Source organism: Osmia bicornis, unplaced genomic scaffold (genome assembly GCF_907164935.1).
Source record: "Osmia bicornis bicornis unplaced genomic scaffold, iOsmBic2.1, whole genome shotgun sequence".
Classification (NCBI taxonomy): domain Eukaryota; kingdom Metazoa; phylum Arthropoda; class Insecta; order Hymenoptera; family Megachilidae; genus Osmia; species Osmia bicornis.
In genome coordinates this window covers 266,240-278,193 of record NW_025791128.1, presented here as the reverse complement: position 1 = coordinate 278,193, position 11,954 = coordinate 266,240, and positions in this window count along the sequence as shown.

The following is an 11,954-nucleotide window of genomic DNA, read 5'->3' as shown; positions in this document are numbered from 1 at the left end:
TGAAGGAAACCTTCCGGACGCACTGCAAATCACGTATGAAGACACAACGTATTGGGTTTATCTTACTACAGACACAACAACGTGCTTCGTATGCAAACAAGAAGGACACATCGCTCGTCTGTGCCCAACCGTTGTGCCTTCAAACGATAATACTCTTGACAGGGAAGAAGAGTCGGCTATCACACAGCCAGAAATTATCAACAAGGAAAAAGTGTCAATAGTGGAACAATCAGAACATTCTCAATACACAGTAATTTCGGCTGTTAATACAAATGGAACCAAACAGACTAGCGCTACAGACTTCCAGATGCCACCACCTTTGCCTACCACTACTACCGGAAGGATCAAAAGGCCCCTCAGCACCACCACGAGTAGCAGCTCTGACCCCGATAAAGTCGACGGGAAAAACTCTTCGTCAAACGTGGGCGACCCCCGCTCCGAAACAGCCAAAACAACTCTTTCATGAGAAAATCAAAAGAAACCCACACAAAAAACAGTGCACACAAACGAAATAGACGCTCAGCTACTCCCTGCTAAAATCACCTTATCAGTAATGCTCAGGTGTATCCGCTTAACTTTGAGGAATTTTCCCTGTTTTTGAAAGACACTTATGGAAACCCCGATATTCCTGGCATAGCCAGAAACTTCACTTCCGACACTCCAGCTCTTATTGCTATGCTCATGGACGCTCGTTCCCATATTACGGAGCGAAATCTAAAAAGTCGCATCACCAAAATGATTAAACGTTTGGCAAGTCCCGATTCCGAAGATCCAAGCTCAACAGATGACCAGGAGGCATAATCATTTACACTAAATCTATCCAAAAATGGGTCCTAATAAAGAAGACGTTTTAAAAATTCTCTACTGGAATGCAAGGAGCATCTTGAAGCGTAAAGAAGAAATTCAACAAATTTGCACACTGTAGACATTTTTGCCTGCGTTGAAACCTGGCTCAGTCCGTCCATTTTGAACTTGCAATACCCCGGATTTATTAGTTTCAGGTTAGATAGAACCCACGCACCCGGTGGCGGGATTTTATTGCTGATTCGGAAAAATTTGGCATACAAGGAAATACCAGGTATTATGTCCCCCCACGAATCTGTTGAAATCTGTGGTATTAGAATCACCAATACTAATCCAGCCTTCAACCTCATAGTCTGTTATAGAGCTCCTGGTCTTACTCTCACTCTTGATCAATGGGGTAAAATTTTTTCCAATCTCAAAACAGATCAATGCAATATTATGATGGGCGACTTTAACGCCCATCATGTTAACTGGAATTGCAATAGAAGTGACAGAAATGGAGGAAAACCTGTTAGAAATGGTTGAAAAACACACTTGTTTATTCACAATCACGATTCGTATTCTCATATTGATAAATATTCTAAATCTAACATCGATCTGGTTCTTTCAAGTAACAATGTAGCCGATAAAATTAATATTAACGTGAATGATGATACCTGGGGATCCGATCACTATCCCATATATATTAGCGTAAGCGCACAAAAAATCCGCTATTGTAAAAAATCCCATAAACTCAGCTCGAAACGGACGGACTGGGCAAATTTCGCGTTGCACCTCGACTCAGCATTCCCACAATTTTTTTGCGCCGAATATGAACTTCTCCCACCTAGTCAAAAATATGACTCCTTTGTAAAGGTTTTGAAAGAAGCAATAGTTAATAATACACCCACGAAAAAAATTGTGGGTCCGCGAACGCATAGAAATCCTGTTGCATGGTGGGATAAGGAGTGCCATGAAATAAAGCAACTCAGGAACAAGGCATTCAAAAAATGGGAGCGATCAAAAACTCTTGAAGATCTCATTGAATATAAAAGGCTGATTGCATTGGCGAAAAAAACCTTTAAAACAATAAAATAATTTTTAACAAAAAATACAACCGACTTCGAAATGCACTAAAAAGTATGAAATAATTTCTACTTCATTTATACAAATACCCAACAGCTATTAATAAAACCTATCTACTCGTTAAATAGTATACTAAATACATTTCAACCTTTTCGGAGGCGGCGCAAAATTAAAAACTTTTCTTATACTAGAAAGATTCAAGCGTCGATAACCTATCAAATCATTATTGACAGCATCGTATATTCGAGTATTTTTAATTTTGCGCCGCCTCCGAAAAGGTTGAAATGTATTTAGTATACTATTTAACGAGTAGATAGGTTTTATTAATAGCTGTTGGGTATTTGTATAAATGAAGTAGAAATTATTTCATACTTTTTAGTGCATTTCGAAGTCGGTTGTATTTTTTGTTAAAAATTATTTTATTTCACACTTTTTAGTGGAACGAGCAGTATTTGTAGGATGCCGTAAGGTGGTTTACCGTTCTTATTGGTTAATTGCAACAACGATAGTTTTTAGTGATAACAAGTTCCATACAAGTTATAACAATAGTTATTAACAATAACAAATTGCATAAATTTTTGCAAGTGAGATATCGCGGAAATGTGAAAGGTTTCATCACAATCGGTTCATGCCTTGGAAAGTATACATGTATACAAGAAACAGTAGAGAATCGGCGACTGCATGCTGACTCATACACCGGTAAAGACACGTAGGCATACGTAGAATTCAATGTAGTAGTAACAATAGTTTTTTACGAATATCTCGGAAACTAAAGCTTTCCGTTAATTATGCATAATGAAAAAGTTGTTCAGAATCATTTCCCCGACAACATATTAAAAGTTCATTGAAATCGTCCAATTTTGACATTAAAAACTTCCTGTATTTACAATAACAATGAAAAAATGAAAAATTTTTTTTCAATGGGACCAACCGGAAGACATACCCTACAAGATGTAAAAGGTTTCGATCCGATTGGTACACTCATCTTGGAGTAATCGGTGAACACACACACAAAAAAAAAAAAAAAAGAACATACATACTGATCGAATTGAGTAACCTCCTCCTTTTCGAAGTCGGTTAAAAAAGAAAAGTAGCTTTATTGAATTCGCTAAAACAATAAACCTACAAACTGATAGTCGATATGTCTGGAACACTTGCAAAATCTTAAAAAATAAGTGGATTAAAACAAACCCATCGCACGTTTCTGAAAACCTTCAGTTAGAAAATAAAGCTCTAGCATTAAACAAAATTTGCCCCCCATGGGTACCGTCTGATCCTAATTTCATGCCAGAATGTCGTCCTAATGAGTTCCTCGAATCTGATTTAACTTTGCTGAATTCAATATAGCTCTCGATTCTCGTAATTCTAAGTCATCACCTGGGTTAGATGGAATTGATTATCAAGTTCTTAAAATACTCCCAATTAAATACAAACTACTTTTAGTCGATATCTTCAATGAGATGTACAAGACCAGTGACTTCCCCGATAGCTGGAAACAAGCTTATGTGCACTTTATAAGTAAGCCCGACGGGAAATCTTTTCGCCCAATTGCTTTAACATCGGCTCTCTGTAAATTATTTGAAACAATTGTGAAAAACAAATTCCAGTGGTGGATCGAAAAACAGAATGTACTACCCGGTAGTCAAAGCGGTTTTCGCAAAGGCCAATGTTGTTTAGACAATCTGTTAAATTTAACGCTAAATGTCCAGCTAGCATTTCAAAGGAAAAAAACACATGTATGCAGCGTTCTTAGACGTTAGCGGCGCCTTCGATAATGTTAATGGTGACATTCTGATTGACAAACTGGCCAAAATAGGTTGCCCTCCCGTACTAATTAAGTTTATCAAATTCATTACCTATGAAAGATTTATTTTCACCAATGAAACAAATGCATGCAGACACACCTATAAAGGAGTCCCTCAAGGAGGTGTACTGAGCCCTCTTCTATATATAATTTACGTAGCTGACATCGTGAAAGGCATTTCCAGCAGAGTTTCGATATCTCAGTTCGCTGATGACATAGCTCTTTACTCGATTAACAAAACTCATTACAAAACGCCATTTCTCACATAGGGAATAATCTGTCTAATATAGGGCTAGATCTCGCTCCACACAAAACCATACTAATCCATTTCAATAAAGATAATATTCTACCCGGTGAAACTTCTATAAAAATCAATGATTGCTCCATCTCATCGAGTGAATCTACGCGATTCCTAGGTGTAATCTTTGACTACAAATTGACTTTCACCTTCCATATGAATCAGCTGCTGACCAGATGTCAAAGAGCGCTTAATATTATTAAATTTCTACAGGGTATATGGTGGGGAGCAGATCCCAGTACTTTGCTCACGCTTCACAAAAGTTATGTGCGCTCGATAATAGATTACGGTTGCTTTATATACTTTCCAACGCGTTCTGTCTACAAAAACAAATTAGAGCAAATCCAGTACACCTCCATTAGACTCTCATTGGGTTATCGAAAAACTACTCCTACTAATATTCTCCTTGCAGAATCAAAACTGCCTTATATTCAGGACAGAAGTAAATTTCTGTGCAACACATACTTGGTCAAAATTTTAACAAATGAAAGCTTACCCATCTGTAAAACAGTTCACAGATATTACAAATGTACTAAAAAAAAGAAAAGAAAGCGTAAAAGACTTTTTGAAACATGCATCAACGATTTGATGAATTTTGTTCATAGCCTCTTAATTTTCCAGCATTACCCGATTTACTGTCATGATTACGATGTGTCCACAACTTTGATACCTATAGACAAAACTCTAGGTCAGGAAATGAAGTATGTCAGCAATCCGAACATTGAAATTAAAAATATAGACAATGAAAACACATATTTGATATACACAGATGGAAGTAAAAGCGTAAAATCTCCGTCAGTTGGTACAGCTTGCGTCTGTCCAAAGTTAGATGTTTCTATCAAAAGAAGCTTAGACAAAATACTTCTATATACACCGCCGAATGTATTGCGATTAAAGACGCAGTTGACATTGCTCTTAACAACACCAGCTCTTATAACTATATTTTCTCCGACTCCCTTAGTGCTCTTGAGAGTCTGTCATACCCTGTCTCTGATATAAAAACCAACCCTCACATACTCGAGATCAAACGGAAATATCTCGAATTTTTACATAAAAAATCAGAGGCAGGTTGCATTAAATTCTACTGGATTCCGTCCCATCATGGAATACTTGGGAACGAACTTGCCGATTCTCTAGCCAAGACAGCGAGCAACTCCAATCCAAACACAGTTAACTCGTATAAAATTCCATTTACAGATGCACGCGAATCATTCAGAAAGGCCATGGTTTTGGACACTAGGGACTGTATATCCGAGCTAGGAACAAAGAAGGGTGTAAAATTCTTTCAGAACTTTCACAGTGCAAGTTCGAAACCCTGGTTCCACAATAGAGAGCTCTCACGGGAACTGATTGTCACAATCAATCGCTGCAGAGCTGATCATTATAACCTGGCTGCGTCTCTCGCCCGAGTCTCCATTGTATCCGACCCAAAATGCACATGTTCTAATAGCCCTCAAGACATTGATCACATCGTCTGGCAATGTCCTTTATACGATTCTCAAAGGATTAAATTAATTAAGCAACTTTTAGATCTAAAGCTCCAGTTCCCTCTTAAAATGAGTTTGTTACTCAGGGAACCCTATATTGCTGCGTGCACATGTGTTCTTTCCTTTCTTAAAAGCTGTAATCTGAAAGTATGAATTGTACGAATTGTTTGTATAATTCTTTTTTTTTTCTTTCTTTCCTTTTTTTTTTCTTTTCTCTCCTGAAAGCGAATAAATCTATGTAATGATTTGAAAGCTTAATAAAAAAAAAAAAAAAAAATATAAAATTATAAATCATTAAATAATTATAGATCAAATTATAAATTGAATATCAATACGATTATTAAATTATTATAGATCAAATTATAAATTGAATATCAATACGATTATTAAATTATTATAGATCAAATTATTTCAATTGGATATCAGTTCCTTCCCACAGACCAATACCTATCAAATAAAATAAATTTGAATCAATATAAAATTGTAAATCATTAAATAATTATAGATCAAATTATAAATTGAATATCAATACGATTATTAAATTATTATAGATCAAATTATTTCAATTGGATATCAATTCCTTCCCACAGACCAATACCTATCAAATAAAATAAATTTGAATCAATATAAAATTATAAATCATTAAATAATTATAGATCAAATTATAAATTGAATATCAATACGATTATTAAATTATTATACAGATCAAATTATTTCAATTGGATATCAATTCCTTCCCACAGACCAATACCTATCAAATAAAATAAATTTAAATCAATATAAAATTATAAATCATCAAATAATTATAGATCAAATTATAAATTGAATATCAATACGATTATTAAATTATTATACAGATCTAATTATTTCAATTGGATATCAGTTCCTTTCCACAGACCAATACCTATCAAATAAAATAAATTTGAATCAATATAAAATTATAAATCATCAAGTAATTGTAGGATTCTTAGATATTGTAGATATTAAACTTTATTATTACACTTTAACAGTTAACATATATCATAGAATTATAACGTACGATTTCCTCGCTCTTACAAGAAAAACTGCCTCGCACACACGCCACGCACTCTCATCTGTTTTTTTTTTACCCTAGCGCGTTGCCAACCTTCCGTCTTAACATCCCACATTCGGCTATCCTGAATTATCATCCGCCTCGGATGATCCCTTATCTGAGACCCACGGCTTAATATACTCGGCACACGTGCTAGTTGCACCAGGCCCTTCACCTGAATACACTCTTTTTACATCGTAAGTATCGTTCGGTTTAACTTTCTCAATCTCATATGGACCTAAGAATTTTGCACGCAATTTTCGTCCAGGCCCAAGCTGGGTACGCTTTATAGCAACCAAGTCTCCTTTTTTATACTTAATTGGTTCGCGTCGTCGTAAATTATAGGTTTTCCTATTCTCTTCTTGCGTCTTCAGGAGTTGTTCCTTCGCTTGGGCTCGAAGTGCGTCTCGAGTCTCCTGAAAATCCGCTCGAAATTCATTCTCAATTATTTCTTTGAGTCGTAAGTCTTCCTTCTGCCTCATTTTCACGCCCATCAGCAACTCAAACGGCGTCACTCCAATGCTTCGCTGATAGGTTGAATTCAGCACCTGCTGAACTCGACTCACATGTTGATACCACTTGGCAGGGTCTTCCAAAGACAGCTTCGTAAGGATCGGAATAATCGTCCGGTTGAGTCTTTCGACTTGCCCGTTTGATCGAGGCAAACCTGTAGTGATCATTGTGTGCTTTATCTGCTCTGCGTTGCAATACTGGCTAAATTCCTGAGAGGAAAATGCAGTTCCTCTATCAGAAACAACATGAGCAGGATTGCCAAATACTTGCTTCTGAAGCTCCAATTTAGAGATGACCTCTCGCGTCGTTGTTGATTTGGTAGGATAGAGCCATACAAATTTGGAAAAACTGTCTACAACTGCAAATATGTGGTTGTAGTTCTTACTCGTTGACTCCAATGGACCCAAATGATCGACGTGGTACGTAAACAGCGGCACCTCGTTTTTCGGTATGGGATGAAGGAATCCCTCCTGTTTACCTTCCTTTTTATTTGCTAGGATGCACGGAATACAGTTAGTGATGACTTTTTCCACTTTCTTCGTCAACTCCGGGATGTAATACTCCCTCTTAATTTTCTCTTCCGTTCTCTTAACAGCAAAATGACCCTTTTCATGCGCCGTCCTAATGATTTCATTTTCCATCGACTTTGAGACCACCAGCAAATCGGTACCATTGATAAATCTGTGCAAGATTCCATCTCGCAGCGTATAGTCATTGTTCCGGTTCTTTTGCACATCTTCGATAATGACCTTGAGTTTTGGGTCATCCTCTTGTCCCCTTTTTACTCGTGAAATAACATCGTTTAATGTGACCGACATAACTGAAGCTCTACTTATCGCATCCACATGCTTCATTTTTGTACCAGGTCTGTGTTCAATCGTATAATCATAGTCTTCCAATAGCTGAGCCCATCTCCATATTTTCGCAGAAACCTCTTTTTTTCGCATCGTTTGATTGAACGCCGCACAATCAGTTACAATCTTAAAATGTAATCCTAATAAATATACACGGAATTTGTTTAAGGCTTCAATAATTGCCAAAACCTCTAGCTCGTAACTCTTATAATTTCGTTCTGTCGGCGTAGTTTTATGACTCCAAAAATGTATCGGATGAAACTTTTCATCCATAGTCGACCTCTGCAATAAAATAGCACCGTAGCCGTCCTGACATGCATCTGTATGCAGCTCCGTCTCATCTTTAGGGTCAAATATCTTCAAAACAGGCGCAGTAGTTAACGCTCGCTTTAGGTTAACAAACGCGCATCCTTCTTTATCACCAAACTGAAACGGCTTGTCTTTCCGCAACAGATCACTTAACGGCTTTGCAATTAACGAATATGAATTTATGAACTTTCTAAAATATCCGGTTAACCCGAGAAAACGCTGTACTTCTTTAGTAGTCTTTGGTTCTGGATAATGCGTAACGGCTTTTACTTTTTCAGACGATGGACTCACGGTACCACTTTCAATGACTTGTCCTAAAAATTCGATACGTCGTTTCATGAATTGACATTTTTTCTTGTTCAAATTCAAACCGTACTCTGCAGCAACTCGCAAAACTAACTCTAATCGCTCAACCGCTTCCTTTTCATTCGTCGCCAGAATAATTACATCATCAAGGTACACTAATACTATTCCTTCATTAACCAAAGGACGAAAGATATAGTTAATATATCGTTGGAACACGGGCGGTGAATTGCATAATCCGAATGGAGCTTTAAGAAACTGAAATTGTCCACTGTGCGTCACAAAGGCTGTATATTTACGACTTTCTTTTTCGACTTCTACATGGAAGAATCCATTCTTTAAATCTATGGAACTATATATAGACACACCTCGTAAATTATCAATTAAGTCCTCTATAAGGGGTAAAGGATACCTATCTTTTTCAATCAATTTGTTTAACTGACGATAATCTATGCATACTCGTGGGGTTCCATCTTTCTTTTTGACGACTACAACAGGACTTGCAAATTCAGATGAACTTGGTTCGACAATTCCATTTTCCATCCACTCTTTTATTTGCTTATCCACTATTTCTTTTTCTACTATCGGCAATCGTCTCGGTCTTTGGCAAATTACTTTATCATCTTTCAGTGAAATACTCAATTTTATATCAGTCGACTTACATATCTTTGGTTCATAAGTAGCAATTAACTCATTAACTCTTTCGCGTGTCTCCGGCCTTGCCTCAGAATCTACATCGACTTGTACCTCTTCAGACACATCTACTTGCATCGATAATATGGGATCTATTTTTTCTATAATCGTAATGCCATTCCGATCAAATTTTAACTCAGCTTGCTCTAAAATATTTCTGCCAATCACAACATTCATATTCATAGCATCAGAAGGAACCACATGAAACGTCAATGAGTAATTCATATCATCTATACAAATTCTAGCTTGAATATAACCTAAAGTCTTAGATTCACCGTTTCCAAAACCAGTCAAAACACGAGTAAAATTATTAATATGTTTATTTTTCAATTTCGCAAAGACATTTTCACGCAATAAACTCAAAGGACTACCAGTATCTATGAGAGCATCGACTTTAACATCATCAATCATGACCTCTTTGATTGCATCATTTTTGACTGGCGTCTGTACTATATTGACTGTACCGCTATCTGGATTACTAGAATTCTCCGTCCTCTTACCTTTTTTAGGTTCGGTGCATTTTGATGACTCATGTCCGAAGGCGTTACAATTAAAGCATTTCTTACCCAGCGTCTTTTTATCGCAGTCTTTGGATTGATGTCCTAGCTTACCGCAATTATAGCAACGCACTTCCGGTTTATTAGACGTAGTACCACCTTTCACTGTTGAGTCGTCTTTCGTCGTTTTCCTTGATGAATCTTCTTTCGTAGATCTTCTTCCGCCGTCTTTCCTCCCCGTCATATGATCTCCATGAAAACTAGATTTCGCCTGCTTGTTAAATTTTTCTTGGTTATTCAGTCTTATTTTTTCGTAAACTCTTAAACGTTCTTTAAATTCACGATAGTTTTTTGCACCGTATAACACCGCTTTGTTACTAGCATCGTCTCGTAACCCATCTATCACATAATCGAACAATGCTTCCGGTTCAATATTTCCCTTCGCGGCCAATTCTTTCATAGAGAGAAAGTATTCTTGTACCGTTTCATCTCCCCGTATTTTCCGTCGTTCAAGCTGCTTATGAAGTTCCGCACTTGACACTTTTCGTGAAAACTCTTCGATTAATGCCGTCTTTAGTTTTCTCCACGTCTTTATTACACCTTCACTCTGCACGAACAGTTTCGCTAAACCTTTTAATGACTTTTTGGCAAACACTATTTTCTGTAGATCATTCCATTCAAACATTGCGGCGGCTTCTTCAAAGTCTGCTATCCACCGTTCTATCGTGTGAGCGTCAGTTCCATCGAAAGGTCTGATCATATCCTCGACGTCATTATATCCTAACGCAAACTTCAACTTGTTGTCGTCACGAACGGTCACCGCACTAACGTTTCTGTTTATGTTACCGACCGTCGTTCGTTGCGCCCGCGATTGATTACTATTAGTGTCGCTATCGTCGTCTTCCTCGTGATCGCTATTTTCATGACCAATAGCGCCATCAATATTTGCATCGTCGTTGTTCTCGTTGTCTTCGTCGTCGGGTCCCTCTTCGTCTTCGTCATCGTCTTTACCGTTATCCTTGTTTAACGAATTCAAGTCCATTAAACTGTTTATTATCCGCACTAACAACTGTTCTTTCGTTCCCGAGTAGTCAAGACCGAGAATATTACAAATAGACGTTAGATCTCCCATCGATAATCCACCAGCGTATTCAATCTTATTGCGATATTCGGCAGATTCCTCCCTGAATGTGAAACCAGTAAATTCACGTAAACGGCGTCTATTTCCTCTATCTCCTTCCGTCTCGAACACTAGTTTGTGTAATGCCACTATGGCCACACGAGAGGCTATTTAATTTTGCTTTCGATTGTCGGGTTTTGCGCGAGATTTTCCATCGTAAATTGTTCCCGTACACTTATATCACTTGTTTCGTCTTAGTCTTAATCGTCGTAATGCTGTTCGTCGTCCAGCTCGTCTTCGCGTCGTTTTTGTACTACCGCGTATCGTTTCACTCGTCGTCGTCTTTGTTACGGCGCCATGCCATTTTTTTCGTCGTGATTTTTCTTTTTTCGTTCGTCTTCGTTGGCTTGTCTCATTCACATCCCGGAGGGGCCCCCAATATTTGTAGGATTCTTAGATATTGTAGATATTAAACTTTATTATTACACTTTAACAGTTAACATATATCATAGAATTATAACGTACGATTTCCTCGCTCTTACAAGAAAAACTGCCTCGCACACACGCCACGCACTCTCATCTGTTTTTTTTTTACCCTAGCGCGTTGCCAACCTTCCGTCTTAACATCCCACATAATTATAGATCAAATTATAAACTGAATATCAATACGATTATTCAATTATGATACAGATCAAATTATTTCAATTGGATATCAATTCCTTCCCACAGACCAATACCTATCAAATAAAATAAATTTAAATCAATATAAAATTATAAATCATCAAATAATTATAGATCAAATTATAAATTGAATATCAATACGATTATTAAATTATTATATAGATCAAATTATTTCAATTGGATATCAGTTCCTTCCCACAGACCAATACCTATCAAATAAAATAAATTTAAACCAATATAAAATTATAAATCATCAAATAATTATAGATCAAATTATAAATTGAATATCAATACGATTATTCAATTATGATACAGATCAAATTATTTTAATTGGATATCAGTTCCTTCCCACAGACCAATACCTATCAAATAAAATAAATTTAAATCAATATAAAATTATAAATCATCAAATAATTATAGATCAAATTATAAATTGAATATCAATACGATTATT